At 33.9% G+C, this 18,692-nt stretch overlaps 1 pseudogene; it reads right to left on the bottom strand.

Annotated features, from left to right (window-relative positions):
• Nucleotides 1–8,620, bottom strand: part of LOC144251914 (roundabout homolog 1-like) — a 48,138-nt pseudogene extending 39,518 nt beyond the window's left edge.
• Between the last annotated feature and the right edge of the window lie 10,072 nt (nucleotides 8,621–18,692).

The raw sequence follows: 18,692 nt of genomic DNA, 5'->3' as shown, positions 1-18,692 counted from the left end.
AAATACTACAATAAATATCTTTTTCCTTAAAACATGGGAGTTATTAGGCAATACGAAACACTAGTTCAAAAAATAAGTCATTCCTACCAAGCCAGTAATCCTAATACTTGTCCATTTGTGACACCAGAATTCAAATATAACAATAGAACAAATCAAAATTGTGGTGTGATATGTCTGTAAAAAGTTACCTCATTTTGTTTGTAAATTTTAGGTTCATAAAAAGAATGCTTGAGGGTGTGCAAGATGTTATACATCTGAAAGGAAAACAGTTGCAGACAAACATTAAGTATAAATAAAATAACTGATGGTTAAATGATGGCTTACATTTATAGGCAGTCAATATTTGATAAGTCTAACAAATGAGTAAGCATAAACATTTCTGGTGTAATTAGTCCAAAATGGCATTTTATTTTTCTTTTATTTTCTTTTCTCTTTTTGTTTTGTTTGGTACTGAACCCAAGGGTGCTGTACCACTGACCTACATATCCAGCCCTTTATTTTTGAAATTTGGAAACAGTCTCTTGCTAAGTGGTTGCCCATGTTGGTCTCAAACTTTGGATCCTCATTGCCTCAGCTCCCCAGTAGCTGGGATTACAGGCATGCAACACTGTGCCCAACTATTCCACTGTGCTTATTTGTTGTGTAATGAAGGTTATTCTTCTTCAATAGGTCAAATTACTCTAGACCTTTGAGTTTCATTCTAATAATGAGATTCAGAGACATACCAAAATTGATATGCAGGTTAAAGGCACTGGGATATTTTTATTGGCTAAATATTTTCAGAGGCCAGTGGAAATATATCTTTACTCTGAAACTACCTAGTATCACCAAATTTTATTACAATTTGCCTATTTTCAAAGTAAAATAAAAATCTTTTATATTAAATAGTCAATATTTTGATTTGTTTCAGATATTTGAGTTTGGTACTTTGCTCTGTGCGAAGAAGTAACCCAGACATTGATGTGCTACTAAGAGAGTATGATCTCATATTGCTCCCATGTTTTGGAGTGGTTAATTGAAGTTTCCAAATGGCTATGAAGATGAGTAATCAGTTTTTGAAGATAGTTACTCATGGATAATCTTCTTACTAGTCTCTGAATCATAAGAAAATGCACCTGTTTTATAGGAAGATAGATTGAGGGTTTGAGAACCTTAGAAATTGGAAAACAAGAAATAATGAAATAAAATTGAGGTCAAATGATTTCTGCTGAATGTTTTCCCACAACAATAATATACCACTGCATATAAAATGCAATTTTTAAATGATCTCTATTCCCAAATAGCCATAATTTTCATTATTGAGTTATTTTGTAAAACTTTAATGAGTCTACCACTATTTTAACAAAACTAGCAAAATCCAGCATATTTACTACAAAAGTCAATATTGACTTTTAACATGGAAATGCAATGATTTTTATTTGAGAAGAGTTTTTAATAATTGTTTGCACAATAAATTGTCATGTATATGTTAGTATTTCAGATTTCTCATTTGCAATAGCGGAAGAACTATTAGAATGAGCTACTAGAACTATCTAGAATTAACTCAGAATTAGTATTTTTGTTACTCAATAATTATTAAAATCAAGCAATAGAACTATCAAAAATAAAAACACTCATATGAGTACTGTGCTCCTTATTTATAAATCATTTACTCATAATAGACAATATGTTAAATATTAATATATAAATAATTTAACTCCTATAAAAATGCTGTGATATTGTATTACTATACCCATTTTACATAGGGGGAAACCAAGTCCTCAGTCACATACTTCTGAGTCACATAGTAGTAAACAGTACAAGAAGGATCCAACTAAATCCAGTCTGATGCTAATGTCAATGCTCTTAGCAACCATTCTTTATAGCAATTCTACTACATCTGGAAAGTCCCAAACTACAAAGAAATGTTTTAAAGTCCTTCATTCTTTCTGTCAGTTTATCTTATAACTCCTCATGCATGGGATTTGTGAACTTGCTTGCTTAAAAACAAAAATCAAAACAAATTTCTGTGTCCTAACCCAGATCTTTGGAAAGAGATTCTCCAGAGGCCATGTCTGATAATCCGCATACTTAACAAGAAACTTCAGATAATTTAGGAAATTCTGTCTGGTCCTAGATTTTACTGTGCTCTCTTTCTCCTCCCCCCATCTCTGCCCCTTTGGTATTAGGGATTGAACCTAGGGGTACTCTTCCACTGAGGTACATCCCTATTCCTTTTTATTTTTTATTTTGAGACAGGATCTCCCTAAGTTGCCCAGGCTGTGCTCAAACTTAAATCCGTCTGCATCAGCCTCCAAAGTCATTGGGATTACAGGTGTCATGAACCTTGTTCCCTTTATTTTCTTAATAAATTTTATTTCATATATTTAAAATATAAAACATGATATGCTGAGATACATATAGATAATAAATTGGGTCCCCTTCTTTGTTCTTTTGAACACAGATTTCCAGGCAGCATTGATCATAAATGGTGAGCGCCTCAATTTTGAGCCACAGGTACTTATTGCAGGCACCCAGGATCAGAGCTTTCAGCAGCTGCTAGAGTTTCCCGATTCCCTGTGCTGTTTCCACCACTCAAGCAGTATTTTTTAGACAAAGTGCCTACTAGATGTGTAGTACAAATCCAAGCACTGTGAAGAGTACCCACGTTTAAAGACCAAGGAAAAGCTAGGCCTAAGAAAAGAATACTTAAGTGTATCTTTACAGACAAGCATCTACAGAAGAGAAATTAGAACAAGATATAGTCCATGCTTGTGCAATTATGTCAAAATGGATTCTACTGTCATGTATAACTAAAAAGAACCAATAAGAAAGAGAAATGATTCTCAAATCAAGGATCTTTTAAAGATGTTGAAATTAATTACTTCTGTAATAGGGGGGGTGAAAATCAAATAACCACCCTTATTTAAGATAATTTTCCCCATAAGTTCTATCTTCAGCATATAGTTTTATTGCCTTAACTCAATTCTCTGAATTAAGTACTCACTGGATAAGGGGTAAGGGGGTAGAAATTTATTTTTAAACATATACTTACTCCAATAGTGTCTCTTTAAAAATGAACCACATATAAAACAAAGAAATAAAAACCAAATTCTCTACTGAATTTCTTATTGTAATTGTTTCCTGCTACCAGAGGGTTTCACTTGTGATGTAGTTTCCTTTGTAGTCACTAATATTTTCTACATTCTTCTCAAAGGAAGAAACAAGACCTAACTTCTCAGGTTTCCTTTGAATGCTTTTTCTTAGTTATCTTTTGCAGTTGGGAGTCATGTTACTTTCTCTAACATACTGTGTACATTATTCTAACATGTTAAAGACATTTTAGCAGTGATGCTGATGTGCATATTCTATTTTAATATTGAATCAAATAATATATTCTAAACTATATACAGATCCTTCATATGTTTATAGCTAAATTCAGTTGAAATGAGAGCATCTGCATTCATCAAGTAGTTTCTGGATTTGATCATTTGTACCCAATTTCAACTGAAATCCAGGCTTAGGGAGCAAGCATTCCATATGGATATCTTAAGGCTGAATTAGCTTTGGAGCTGAGTTTAAAATTGCAGGAGGAAACTCTATTTTGATTTCAATGTCTGCTGCATGCATAGCAGAATGGCTATTATTTATAAAACATCAGGATACCAAGGTATGAAAACTTTAAAACATAAAGTGAAACATATTTCACTGACTGATGTGATAGACAATCAAGCTCCCTGTCACAATTGCCTAGAGACAGACACACCTTTTAATGTCCTATATTCATCCTGGCTACTTTTACTCCCTCTGAAGGGCTTTTGAACTTGGATTTGACATCTCTTAAATTTATGCTTTCTCTAAATGGAAAGGGGTTTTCTTTTCTTACAGTCTTAGCCTCACGTAGAGTTCAAGTCTAACTTAGATTAAAGAGAAGTAGTCTAGGCCTTAGAAATTCAATGTTTGTTCTTGATCTTTTTTTTTTCTTTTGTTTTTATGAGGTTGAGCTAAAAACCCCAAAGTGGGACATAATGGCTTTAGAGACAGGAAGGAAATATTCTTTATTCTTTCTTCTAGTGTAAAAAGCCCACAAGGCTCTTTTGTAGAAAGCCCGCAGTAGAAGCACTCCCTCAAAAGCCACCTTTTTCTTCTTAATAGCCTCTGAAGAGACAGTGTTGAGAAAGATGACAGCACCAGGCATTGCTAATGTTAGGCCCAGAAACAAGCTAAGTGGTTTATGGCCAAAACCCTTGTTTACTACAGTCGCTTGTCAAAATAGGGAATTTTTTCCACCAATAAAATGTTTTAAAGGTCATTGCCTCTCAAATTGCACAATAAACAAGTCATCACCAGAAAGGGGAAAAAAATGTGGGAAATAATAATTTTGACGTCAGAGACAAAGGAGGAAAGTAATGATGAGGAAATGCCTGTATTGTGGATACCACAGAGGTGACAGAAACGTCTCTGATTTTAAAACTTGAAGTCTGCTGGGTGCAGTGGCACATGTCTGTAAAACATCTCAGTGGCTCAGGAGGCTGAAGTGAGAGGGTTGCAAATTCAAAGCCACCCTCAGCAATTTAGCAAGGCCCTACGCAACTTAGGGAAAACCTGTCTCAAATTTTTTTTTAATATTTATTTAATATTTATTTTTTAGTTTTCGGTGGACACAACATCTTTGTTTGTATGTGGTGCTGAGGATCAAACCCCGGGCTGCACACATGCCAGGCGAGTGCACTACCGCTTGAGCCACATCCCCAGCCCCTCAAAATTCTTTTTAAAAAAATCTGGGGATGTAGCTCAGTGGTGAAGCGCTCCTGGGATCAATCTCTGGTACCAAAACATCTAAATAAACCAAGTAACCAAAATAACCATTAAAAAACAAACAAACAAACAACAACAACAAAAAAAACCTTGAAGCCTTTAAAGCCCTATCCACCAAATAATAAGGAATGAAATTGACCAAATTATATTGTTATGTTGTGTGCACATAGGAGTATAGAAATATGTAACAATGAATTCCACTGTTATGTATAATTATAATGCACAATAAATACGTATGTACAAAAAACAGCAAAAATAATAAATCTTTATAAAAATTAGCAAAGTACAAATGCAAATCATTCATCCAACAAATATTGAATGTCTGTTAGATCACAGGAACTATGTGCTCAGAATAAAGATGCCGAAGTCCCTATTGTACAGATGGATCTTACATTCTAAAGGGCAATAGATCCATCCATGTTTATGCTATAAATTGCATAGACCCTTGAAAGCACATCATCTGAAGTAATGAAGATGTGTTTTCCTCCAAAGACAATGTTTTCACAGCAATAGCTGTCATGTAATTAACGATTAGAAATATACTATGTTTAAGGACCCAGAGAATAAAACACCATCTTCTCTGACCCAAGATAGAACTCTTCATAATTTCAAAAATGTAATTCATTCTTCTTTAATAAACACTTACATAATATATAATAGTGCCCATAGGTAAAGCAATGCTTTCTTAAATATGTTTGACATAAAATTCTCTTCAAAATCAACATCCTATTTCACATGATAAAACAACCACAATGACGAGCTCCCCGGTGCCTACCTTGAACAGTCAGAGTGGCTGATGCTTCAGCTTTTCCAACCATATTTTCTGCAACACAAGTATATGATCCCATGTCACCAGCCATCACCTTCCGAATTTTCAAGGTATGATCATCTCGGATTTCATATCTAATATTGCAGCAAAAACAGCATGGTTAAGGATTTTGTTCTTGAATGATCCCATTTTTACACTATGATGTATCCAGACATCAAATCACATGCAATAATCCCTTCAGGAATTCAAAACAAAATTGAGGATGTGATGTTCCTCTAAGTTAGCAGGCAGAAGAAATGAGCTTGTTTCCACATGTATATGAACTAACATTAAAATATTTTCTTAAAAATAACATTTTTGAGTAAAGTTAACATTTATACATCTATTTCCTCAAGCTGTGGTACTCACACTAAAATTAAATGACATTGAAAATTAATTAAATTTTTATCATGTGCTGGACTTTAAATGATCTATAGATTTTACCTTCTTAAATTCTTATAACAATTTTATAAGATAAGTATTAACCTTATCTTCATTTTGTAGGTGAGGAAACTGAGAAACAGGAAAGTAAGGTTACTTGGCCTTGGTCCTCAGGGAATTTCAGGGCAGAGCTAAAATTTTGAACCCAGATAGTCTTCCTGAGTTCACTTGATTTGTCTAGACTTCCCTGCCCTTATAGGGTTTCTTAATGTAAAATTTTCTCATATAAAATTTTCCTGAGTTATATTGTCTGATACGGTTTATATATTGATAGACCAGATACTTCCCACACTCCAAGTAAATCCCCTATTCATATTCCCAACTTACTAACAATTAGACATCACATTTCAAGGGACCCTAATATTTAATATGTTCAATAATTCTTTTCTTCTCTTAACATAATCCTCCTCCTCCTTCTACCCCAATCTGCCTATCTTCCTTCATCAACTCTCTATTTCTAACTAGTCATCCAGTTTGCCACTGTAGTCTCAGAAATTTCTCTCCACTCTGTACATTATCTCCATCTCTCCAGGCTAAACAATATACAACTCTGATTTGTTCAATCAAATAATGGTGTCCCTATAACCGGCTTCTCCTCATAGTAATGGAACATACATCATGCTAACAAAATTATGTTATTCTAAAAACTAATCCTGCTCATAATAATATTTCTCAACTCATCAATGTCATAGAATATGATGTGAGATTTATTATTACACAAAGCCCCTGATGATATGTCCCCAGTATTTCCAATATGATATCCATTACTTCTCACCACATATATTATGTGCTAGTGATGCTCAACTTTCTACCATTCAAAATATGTGGTGTTCTTTCTCACATTCGTGTCTATGTTGTAAGGATCTTCTGTCTGGAACACAGGACTCTTTTTTTTTTTCTTGCTTATCATATTGGTACCTATTTTTGAAGACTGTGCTTATCTGTCCTATTCCATGGGTATTCTTCTTATTCTTTCTCCCTACAGTTGCATAGGTCTGCCTTTAAGTCAAGAAAGGGAATAATGAGGTTATTCCATATCTACCCATATATGTGTCTTTTTGCAAGCTCCTCGAGAGCAGATGCCCTCTCTATGCCAATGTTGTAACCCCAACACCTAGCAGGCATTCAATGCATGCATGCTGACAGCTAACTGGCAAACTCAAATGCTTTATTCCACCGTCTCATTCCCCAAAGCTTGGTATTTCCTGAATCACTGCTCCTAGCCAATTTAAGTCCTTATCAGACACTAAGAAACTTCGAACTCTTCTACCATTCATTAGTGACACATAGCTGAGGAAAGCAAAGTCTGATTTTTAATTGGTTCATAATTCTATCATTATTGCTATATGTTTCTTCCTTTTCCTACCTGGCCATATACAAGAAGTTAGTATTAAATGTGATTTGGCTGAGCAGGAAAGAAACTGTCTATAGAATACCATGTTTTACTAGGGAAAACCAGGGTCACAAAAATATAATCCAACCCCAGAGGAAATCTGGAAACCTCCTGGTTCAAAGTATCTCTAGTATTCTATTCTGGCTCCTGATCAAGGAGTCTACAGATGCTCCTCAACCTTTGACAGGGATGTGTCTTTGTAAACCTATCATAAATTGAAATACCAAGAGTACAAAACTGCATTTTGTTCACCTAGCCCACTGAAGACCCCACATGGCAACACAGTACACTGTAGAGTATTGGTTCTTTCTCCTCCTGGTTACAAAGCCAACTGAAAGCTACGGCTCACCACTGCAGCTAGCATAGAGTATCACACCACATATCACCAGCCTGGGAAAGATCCAGATTTGAAGTATGGTGTCTACAGAGTGAATATAGCTTTCATACTGTCTTAAAGTAGAACATTTTAAATCAAACCTTAGCAGTCAAAGACCATCTATAGAGTTAACCATCTATCGGCACCTAGAGTCTGATGAGAAACAGAAATTCTAAGTCGATGAATCACATCATTAAATTCTGATCTGTACCTGGATTTGGGCAACTCTCCATCATCTTTCCTCCATGGGACTGTAGGCACAGGGTCTCCTCGGGCCTCAGACTTAAATTCTGCACTGTCATCCACGGTCACTGCCAAGTTACTAGGTCTCTTCACAAAGGATGGTCTATCTAAAATTAGAAAGAGCCATCTCAAGATAAAACACTTCAGATGTTCAGTGAGAAAAGATTTATAATTCAAAATATTGTTTAGAAAATTACTTTGCATAGTTTCCAACTTGTAGAGACTTCTCCCCATCTTTAATATTTCCTTCTACTTCTTTTTCCACATCTTTGGCTATTTTATATCAGGTCACTTCACTTCTCTTTCTACCCCCAAAACAATGATATAAGAATATTTCTTTGTTATATAAAGATCATTTGTATTTTGATTAAATATTATTTTATTCTCCCTTGTACAAAAATATAATAATGATAAAAATAATGTTGATACAATGGCACTTACCTAAAACAGTGAGCTCTGCTACTTCACTCTCACGTTCCCCGACCATATTGGCCCCAACACAAACATATTTGCCAGCATCACTTTTACGGGTGTAAGTAATCATTAGCTTTCCTCCTCGTATCTTAAAAAAAGAAAAAGTTTGACATATATACCATTAAAAGAATTTTAGCTATGGTTTTGTGGCAGGTCTTCATAAATGAATTCCACTCAAAGCTATATACCAAAGCCTAGTTATATCAAACAGCTGGTGTGTACTGTTTGCTATATTTATAGGTAGTAACTTTAAACAGAGTAAATTCCAAAAATATAATATAAAAGGAAAACATGTTGCATTACCTACATTTCTTGTAAAATTTTTATATTCTAACTATCCATCTGGGATCAATTCACTAATTAGTTTAAGGTGCTCACAAGCTAACAATTTTCCCTCTGAACCTTCTTGCATTTTCTCACACAGGAGCTTTTGGGGGACACCTCACATGGAAACCATAACATAAGACCTGTTGGTTGTTAAGTTATATCCAAATTGGGGGAAAATCAAAAGGAAATCAAAATCAAAAGAAAATCAAAAGGAAAATCAAAAATGGTCATATAGAGTGGAGCCAGGGACTAATTCAAATTGTGTGGCTTCTCATTAAGTATGTATGCTTTTATTATTGCTCATTAATCAAGACAGCATATAAAATACCTACTAGATTTAATATTATGGGACAAATTTTAACAAGCAAACAATAAGCAGAGAAGAAAAGACATGTAATATATGGCCTATAACCACAAAAGAATATATAAATATAAAAATGAGATTTAAAGGGTAAATAATACTTAAAGCCATAACTATTAATTTCTGATTTTAAAAAAATGTCCAATGAATACATAATCCAAGAAATGAAATTCTTTATAAATATTTTTGAAATAAGTTTTTATTTCTTTTAAACAGATTACCATTATTTAAATGGAATGTAAGTTCTATGTTTTTAATATTTTAAATACATAATAAGAATAATAGTACTTAAATTTAGTATCATTGCATTTTAAAATCCTAGAAGTTGTTTGAAATTCTTTGCCCTATTTAGAAAGTGCACAGATCTAACTTTCTTAAAAATACCTTTCTTTTTTTATTTTGTCATCACTAATTTGTCCAATTAGCTTTACCAAGTAACTTAACATCCATATAAATTCCATTAGTAAAGTAAGTACAGTCACTTATTGTACTTAGCTAACTTGGGTGAATTAAAAAAAAGTTCTAGAATTAAATTTAAATGTACAATTCAAAAGATTTTGTCTTTTATTTTTCCTAGTATGTCAAATCCTCCATTGTCAGGAGATACATTTTTAAATGTCCATTTATTGGGAGGGGCTAATGACTATAAAACATGTTCATGTTTTTCAGAGATACACCTTCCATAAACCCATAGACCATGCCATCCATTTATTTTGTACTTAAATCAGAACTGGTTATTGCCTAATATTTATAGCATCAAGCATGTTATATTTGCCAAACTTTAACGTAATATGACCCCAATTACATTATAAAAAGCAAAATTGTGCACATTCTTTATAGTTCTTTTCATGGTAGCAATAAAATGAGATACTTAGGATTATGTGAAGCACTGCATTCCACTGAGAAAAGAATTTAAGTTTACACAGTGTTTGGGATTGTGTGTGTGTGTGTGTGTGTGTGTGTGTGTGTGTGTATGTCCATGTCCATATATGCAGACATAAAGTACTAGTGGAGTCTAACAATATGTTATCTATTTTAAAATATTGTTTACATTTTTTAAAACATTCCATGACTCAAAACACAAAATTTACTTCAAATATGTTCCCTTTTCCTATGTATGGTACTGTTTAGCATTTAAACAGGATTTCAGTCTTTAAATCAGAATGTTGCAAAGAACAAGATGACATGGAGCAGATATTACTTCTGTGTGTACTTGAGATGGGAAGATACCTCTTTGTTCTGAATTTTTTTCTCAAATTCTCAACCCTGTTTCAACTATGTTCTAGATTTTTCCACTCAAGGATGGAGAACATTAGAAGAGTGTAAAAGGCAGGACTGCAGGTGTTGAAAATCAGTGCTCTCCTGTAGTAAAGGCACATGCACCTGGTTCTGTGCTAGCCTCATTTGGTGTAGCAAATACTCCTTGGCCTGCCATTCCCTCTGCTCTCTCTCGCCTATGACTAGGCAGTGCCACTGGCCTGTTCATTTATCAGCCATGGCAGTTAATTAAGGAGATACTGGATGAAGGGTGATGAGGGTGAAAGACAAACAGACATACATAGAGTTTGGCCAGGTGGGTAGCCAAACTGATGGAGTTTGACTGACCACAAGGTACCTCAGAATGTTTATTTTATAGATTTTGTTATCAAAAGGTTATTTGTGGGAAAGTTTTAGCAAAGCGGACAATCTGAAGGATGCAGGACTGGTAAGACATTAGGGTCATCTTGTTATGCTCAGAATCCTCTATCCCTGGGAGTTGGTGCCTGAACTCAAGGAACCAACTAATAACTCTGACCCTTTACACAGAATTTCCACAGGCCAGCATCACCATAGCACGTGGGCCAGCTTGATCTGCATTTTTTTGCACAGGTAATTCCCTGTGCAAACACAGCCATGAGAGTCAGAAAGACCATGATTCAAATCACCACTCTCCACAAGGGAGGAGTCAGCCATTGTTTTTCATCTGGATATTAGGTAAGTGGATTTGTGTTGCTTTAGACTTAAATTGGAAGGTAAGAAATCCCACTTAAGAATAACTTCCATGCCCAGAGTCATGACACACACGTTTAATTCCAGCAACCTGGGAAGCTGAGGCAAGAGGATTCACAAGTTTGAGGCCAGGTTCAGGAATTTAGCAAGGCCTTCAAAAGCTTAATGAGACTCTGTTTCAAAATAAAAATAAATAAATAAATAGTGTTGTAGCTCAGAGGTGAGGCCACCCTAGATTCAATCACCAGTACCAAAATAAATAAATAATTAAGCTTCTCTTGCCAAGGAGCTTATTATTAGTACACAAAATACTTTTACAGTGATTGTAAATGGGAGTTTTGCCTGCCAGTTACCTATTGATCAATGTGTGCATGAGACTTCAGGGGCAAGTATCACATGAGAAAAAAACGCTGAGTAAAGAAACTTGAGATCCAAGCAATAATAAAGTAATTGAAAGACTGTTTGGAATGAATGTGAAATATGTAACTAGCATGAGGAAAATATTATCATTAAACAGAGACGAGTGGTGGGAGGGAAAGGGAGAGAGAAGGGAAATTGTATGGAAATGGAAGAAGACCCTCAATGTTACACAAAATTACATATAAGAGGTTGTGAGGGGAAAGGGGGGGGAAACAAGGGAGAGAATTGAACAACAACAGATGAGGTAGAGAGGGAAGATGGGAGGGGAGGTGAGGGGGGATAGTAGGGGATAGGAAAGGTAGCAGAATACAACAGTCACTAATATGGCATTATGTAAAAATGTGAATGTGTAACTGATATGATCCTGCAATTTGTATTTGGGGTAAAAATGGGAGTTCATAACCCACTTGAATCAAATATATGAAAGAGGATATGTCATGAGCTTTGCAATGTTTTGAACAACCAATAAAAAAAAGAAAAAAAAAGAATTTAACATAATAAAAGGAAAAATAATCATTACAATTTATGAACTAACAAATATAAAAAGAGCAAATTCATATCAAATATTTTCTACATTTGCACTGGACTCAAACACATTCATGTTTTCCATCAGAAGCTGAGAGCAACTGTAAAAGTAGGGTAATCTCAGACTAGGACAATAAATACAACACTGAAAAAAGTATTAAGGGGAAAATGGGGGTTTGTTTCCCTTAGTTTTATAGGTACCATTTAGGTCCCCTGGATTCCAGTATCACATCAAGAGACCTTCTAACTAAGCTGGCAGTGCTTTTAGAGAATGGGATAGGGTATTATAATAAGGATTTAAAGTATCAAAACTCTAAAAATAGGGGCTGGGGCTGTAGTTCAGTATCAGAGTTATTGCCTATCATATGTGAGGCACTGGGTTCAATCCTTAGCACCACATAAAATAAATAAAGGCATGCTGTCCATCTTCAACTACGAAAAATTTAAAAATTAAAAAACTGAAAATATCTTCAATTCAATAAAATCTAATTATAAGTCAGATTCTGACAGGCTAAGTAAATAATGTACTATGATAAAAATACTTTAAACATTTGTGATTTATGCTACAGTGGAGAATTGAAATAATAATTTTATGACAGAGCAATAAATAACAATATTCCAGGAATTAGGTAACGATTAAAGGGAAAAAATATCAATCCAATTTTATAATACAACTATTTAGTTCCATAATTTAGAAATAATGCCTATACTAAGGTGTTGTAATAAGAATGAACCTATCTATACCCAGGTGGACTAGAATAAGCCCAATCAGCCTGCCTGCAAACACATTCAGGCAGAGTGATCAGTAATCCATTAGTTGTATCAGCAGATCCATAAATTTTTTCAGGTAACTATTTAAGTTATATTAGGTTTATCAAAAAATGTATGATTATTTCAGTTGTTTCAGAAAAACCATATCCTTGTTTTTAGGAGAAATGGGGAAGGCCATAAAAGGTTGAGTTTGAAAAGAGGAATAATATTATAATTTTGAAACAAGATTGATAGTTCTCAGTACTTTTTGACATTCTAAATGTACAAATCTAAATATCAACAGCTAATCATGGGTAATCTGGTATTAGTTTTTCTGTTTAAAAATACCAAGTTTTGGCAGCAATTTCTACTTCCATGTGCTATTAAAGGCACATTTCTGAAATATAACATAGCCAACCTATCAAAGAGTAATTTAAATAATTTCTAAAGACAAATATTAAATAAAGCCAGTAATTTCAAAGTTCTGAAACACTGATAAAAACAAAATTTCATACAGTTAAGAAATATAAACTTAGGATAAAATAAAAATATAATATGATAGGGGATAGCAAGTAACAATTTGCAGGAACATTTCAAATCCTATTTAATGTAAAGCTCATAGACAGTGTTCATCTAAATATAAAATAACCAATAGACTGGACCACATACAATATATTAAAATTTAATTTTGTGATTTTCTACTTTTAAAGGTGGCCCCATCACATATATTTTTAAAGAGTAAGATAAAGCAATAATCAATAATAAAAACCTCACAATTAAATGTTCTATGTTCAAAGACATTAATTTTTTGTATATTTATCTTTCATCTTTAAATGCAGAATAAGTATTAAGCTTTAAATACAGAAAAATTATTTCAAGGTTATTTAAGACTGAGGTCTCCAGAGGAGTTAGTCATCTTAATTCTCTTATTATTTTCAGATATCCACAACAATAAATCCTCATAAACATAAGACTCATTCTCATTTCCTATGTTTAATGTAAGAGTCTTACTTGTTTCTGAAATTTACATTACTTTACTTCATTTTATCTTTCCTATTTTGTTAGTATTTTGAGTTCAGGCATTTCTCTTCAATTTTATAACACTAGCCTTGCAGTGGGTCCAGATCTTATTTTCAGTAATTACACAAAGCCATGTCCAATTTATGGACATGACCAATACATTAAGTGGATATTTATTATCAATGTCTCCATGTACTAATTCCTAGCTCATTGAGAACAGTGCTTTTCATCTGTTTAAAATATCAGTTCAAATCCACAGAGCAGCAAAATACATACATGTTGATACAGAAACTAAAGTTGTAACTATTCACTGAAATATAAATAGCTGCATTAGCTCAACCTTTAAAGCTCAGAACTTAAGGGCTGTAGTCTCCTTGTGTCCAGCACAGTAGAGAAATGTAGTGCCAACATGTTTTATTTTAAAATTGAATGAATATATAATTATTGTTGAATCAGTCTGGAAATTCTAAAAAAGTATAGAAATTATAGAGATTAAGCTGATGTATTTATAGCTGAGCAACAAAAGGTAAAATGAACAAATAAAAACTCAAAGGTTGTTTATATGCTGCAATGAAGAATTATTTGAGAACCTTATAACTGAAGTATGTTAAAAATTTTATTTGATTTAAGACTTTGTAGCATTTCATAAAAATAATTTAGTCTTAATAATGCTACTAAAACTTTGGAATTCTAATATTTTAAAATAAATCCTTAAAATTTAATTCCATATTTCCAGTTAATGGGATTCTTGAAAAATCTAAAAGGCAATGCATCCATAAGTAGATTCCTTGTAATAAACTCATGAAGATTATAAAGGTTATTATATGTGTAATTTTTACTAAAAAATACTAACAAAGTGTTATTTTAATAAACTGTGTGAACCACATTTTCTCCAATTTTTAAATTAAAGTATTATACTACATGTACTGTTTCATATAGTATTATAAAAATAGTCATAAAATTGAGCATGTTAGATTTTACTTGTTTTGAAGCCAAGTCATGTTAAGCAATATGCTACACCATCATATATAATTCCCAAGGTTTTCTGGGTTTTAGATAAAAATGAGAAAATCTTACCCACTGTTCCTTCATTAAAGTAAGCACATAAAAGGGTCAACATAACAGTGAATTTCTCTCAATAAAGTATTCTATATTCTTAAATCTTTGTTTTTGTTAAGGCATTATACCAATGACTAATAAGTGGATTAATACAAAGATTTTCATTTTATTTTAGAAATTAATACAATTCTCTTATGATACTGTGCAATGGAATATAACAGTTGGCTCAGTTATTTGTCATCACACTTTATAGAAACTACTGAATGTTTTCACATGCATTCACAATATTTTTTAAAATATTTTTTAGCTGTTGATAGACTCTTACTTTATTTATTTATATGCAGTGTTGAGAATTGAACCCAGTGCCTCACACATGCCAGGCAAGCACTCTACCACTGAGCCACAGCCTCAGCCCCAAGACAAATATTATTTAAGTATACTTTAACCCAAGAAAGAGAGAGTGAAACAAAAAATTTTCAATATTGGATAAAATGGTGTTTTAATAAAGTTTGTTATCAACATACACTTCTATACTTGCAGAGATCAAAGGACCTAGAGCAGACTATTTTATTCAGTATGTATCTCCAGGGAAAATTCTTAACCAACAGTCTCATTTTAAAAAATAGTGTCCTCATTTAGCTTTTTTCTTATCTTTAGTTTTCTTTGATTTTTGGTATGTTTATTGCTACTTAGCTACGGTGTTATATTTAAAAAATCTACTTCAATTATGTGAGATATTAATTCTTAAAATAATGTATTTATTGAACTCTATAGTTAAATTTGCCAAACATTTAATTTCAATTACCTTTACCAATATTAAATTATCATATCACTATTAAAAAAAGTCTCACTTTAAAAGTAAAAATTAAAGTACCATTAAGACATAGTTCAACTCAAATGTAGACAAAATCATTTTAGTTATTCTAAGATCATTCTTACTCGGAATGCATATTAACACAATACCTCTTTATTTCCTAGTTCAAAATATTTCTCTTTATGATCTTGCTTAAAGTATAATTAACTAAGTAGGTAAATTTCTATATGCTATTTTTTAAAAAATCATGGGAATTTTTTTTTTTTTTTTTTTACTCTTCACTGATTTTATTTTTTTTTATTTTTTTTTTTATTGGTCGTTCATAACATTACATAGTTCTTAATACATCATATTACACGGTTTGATTCAAGTGGATTATGAACTCCCGCTTTTACCCCGTATACAACTTGCTGTATCACATCAGTTACCCTTCCATTGATTGACATATTGCCTTTCTAGTGTCTGATGTATTCTGCTGTCTGTCCTATTGTCTACTATCCCCCCTCCCCTCCCCTCCCCTCCCCTCCCCTTTTCTCTCTCTACCCCTTCTACTGTAAATCATGTCTTCCATTTGTATTCTCTTGACTTACCCCTCCTTACCTCTTATATGACATTTTGTATAACCCTGAGGATCGCCTTCCATTTCCATGCAATTTCCCTTCTCACTCCCTTTCCCTCCCACCCCTCATCCCTGTTTACTGTAAATATTCTTCTCAAGCTCTTCGTCCCTACCCTGTCCTTGTTTACACCCCTTATATCAAAGGAGTCATTTGGTATTTGTTTTTTAAAGATTGACTAGCTTCACTTAGCATAATCTGCTCTAATGCCATCCATTTCCCTCCAAATTCTATAATTTTGTCATTTTTTAATGCAGAGTAATACTCCATAGTGTATAAATGCCACATTTTTTTTATCCATTCATCTATTGAAGGGCATCTAGGCTGGTTCCACAGTCTTGCTATAGTGAATTGAGCTGCTATGAACATCGATGTAGCAGTGTCCCTGTAGCATGCTCTTGTTAGGGCTTTAGGGAATAGACCGAGAAGGGGAATAGCTGGGTCAAATGGTGGTTCCATTCCCAGCTTTCCGAGAAATCTCCATACTGCTTTCCAAATTGGCTGCACCAGTTTGCAGTCCCACCAGCAATGAACAAGAGTGCCCTTTTCCCCGCATCCTCTCCAGCACTTATTGTTGTTTGACTTCCTAATGGCTGCCAGTCTTACTGGAGTGAGATGGTATCTTAGGGTAGTTTTGATTTGCATTTCTCTGACTGCTAGCGATGGTGAGCATTTTTTCATGTACTTGTTGATTGATTGTATGTCCTCCTCTGAGAAGTGTCTGTTCAGGTCCTTGGCCCATTTATTGATTGGGTTATTTGTTATCTTATTGTCTAATTTTTTGAGTTCTTTGTATATTCTGGTTATTAGGGCTCTATCTGAAGTGTGTGGAGTAAAGATTTGTTCCCAGGATGTAGGCTCCCTGTTTATCTCTCTTATTGTATCTTTTGCTGAGAAAAAACTTTTTAGTTTGAGTAAGTCCCATTTGTTGATTCTATTTGTTAACTCTAGCGCTATGGGTGTCCTATTGAGGAATTTGGAGCCCGATCCCACAGCGTGTAGATCATAACCAACTTTTTCTTCTATCAGATGCCGTGTCTCAGATTTAATATCAAGCTCCTTGATCCATTTTGAGTTAACTTTTGTGCACGGCGAGAGATAGGGATTCAGATTCATTTTGGTGCAAATGGATTTCCAGTTTTCCCAGCACCATTTGTTAAAGATGCTATCCTTCCTCCATTGCATGCTTTTAGCCCCTTTATCAAAAATAAGATAGTTGTAGTTTTGTGGATTGGTTACTGTGTCCTCTATTCTGTACCATTGGTCCACCCGCCTGTTTTGGTACCAGTACCATGCTGTTTTTGTTACTATTGCTCTGTAGTATAGTTTGAAGTCTGGTATCGCTATACCGCCTGATTCACACTTCCTGCTTAGTATTGTTTTTGCTATTCTGGGTCTTTTATTATTCCATATGAATTTCATGATTCTTTTATCTATTTCTACAAGATATGCTGTTGGGATTTTGATTGGCATTGCATTGAACTTATAGAGAACTTTTGGTAATATCGCCATTTTGATGATGTTAGTTCTGCCTATCCATGAGCAGGATATGTTTTTCCATCTTCTAAGGTCTTCTTCTATGTCTTTCTTTAGGGTTCTGTAATTTTCATTGTATAAATCTTTCACCTCTTTTGTTAGGTTGGTTCCCAAGTATTTTATTTTTTGGGGGGATATTGTGAATGGAGTAGTTGTCCTCATTTCCGTTTCAGAGGATTTGTCGCTCATATACAGGAACGCCTTTGATTTATGCGTGTTGATCTTATATCCTGCCACTTTGCTGAATTCATTTATTAGCTCTAATAGCTTCTTTGTAGACCCTTTTGGGTCTGCTAGGTATAGAATCATATCATCTGCAAATAGTGATAATTTAAGTTCTTCTTTTCCTATTTTTATGCCTTTAATTTCTTTTGACTGTCTAATTGCTCTGGCCAGTGTTTCGAGGACTATGTTGAACAGAAGTGGTGAGAGAGGGCATCCCTGTCTTGTACCAGATCTTAGAGGGAATGCCTTCAATTTTTCTCCATTCAGAATGATGCTGGCCTGTGGCTTATCATAGATTGCTTTTACAATGTTGAGGTATGATCCTGTTATCCCTAATTTTTCTAGCGTTTTGAACATAAAGGGATGCTGTACTTTGTCGAATGCTTTTTCTGCATCTATTGAGATGATCATATGGTTCTTATTTTTAAGTCTATTGATGTGGTGAATAACATTTATTGATTTCCGTATATTAAACCAGCCTTGCATCCCAGGGATGAATCCTACTTGATCATGATGT

The sequence above is a fragment of the Urocitellus parryii genome, unplaced genomic scaffold, assembly GCF_045843805.1.
Source record: "Urocitellus parryii isolate mUroPar1 unplaced genomic scaffold, mUroPar1.hap1 Scaffold_2885, whole genome shotgun sequence".
In the NCBI taxonomy this organism is placed as follows: domain Eukaryota; kingdom Metazoa; phylum Chordata; class Mammalia; order Rodentia; family Sciuridae; genus Urocitellus; species Urocitellus parryii.
This window is presented reverse-complemented; position numbering and strand designations above follow the sequence as displayed.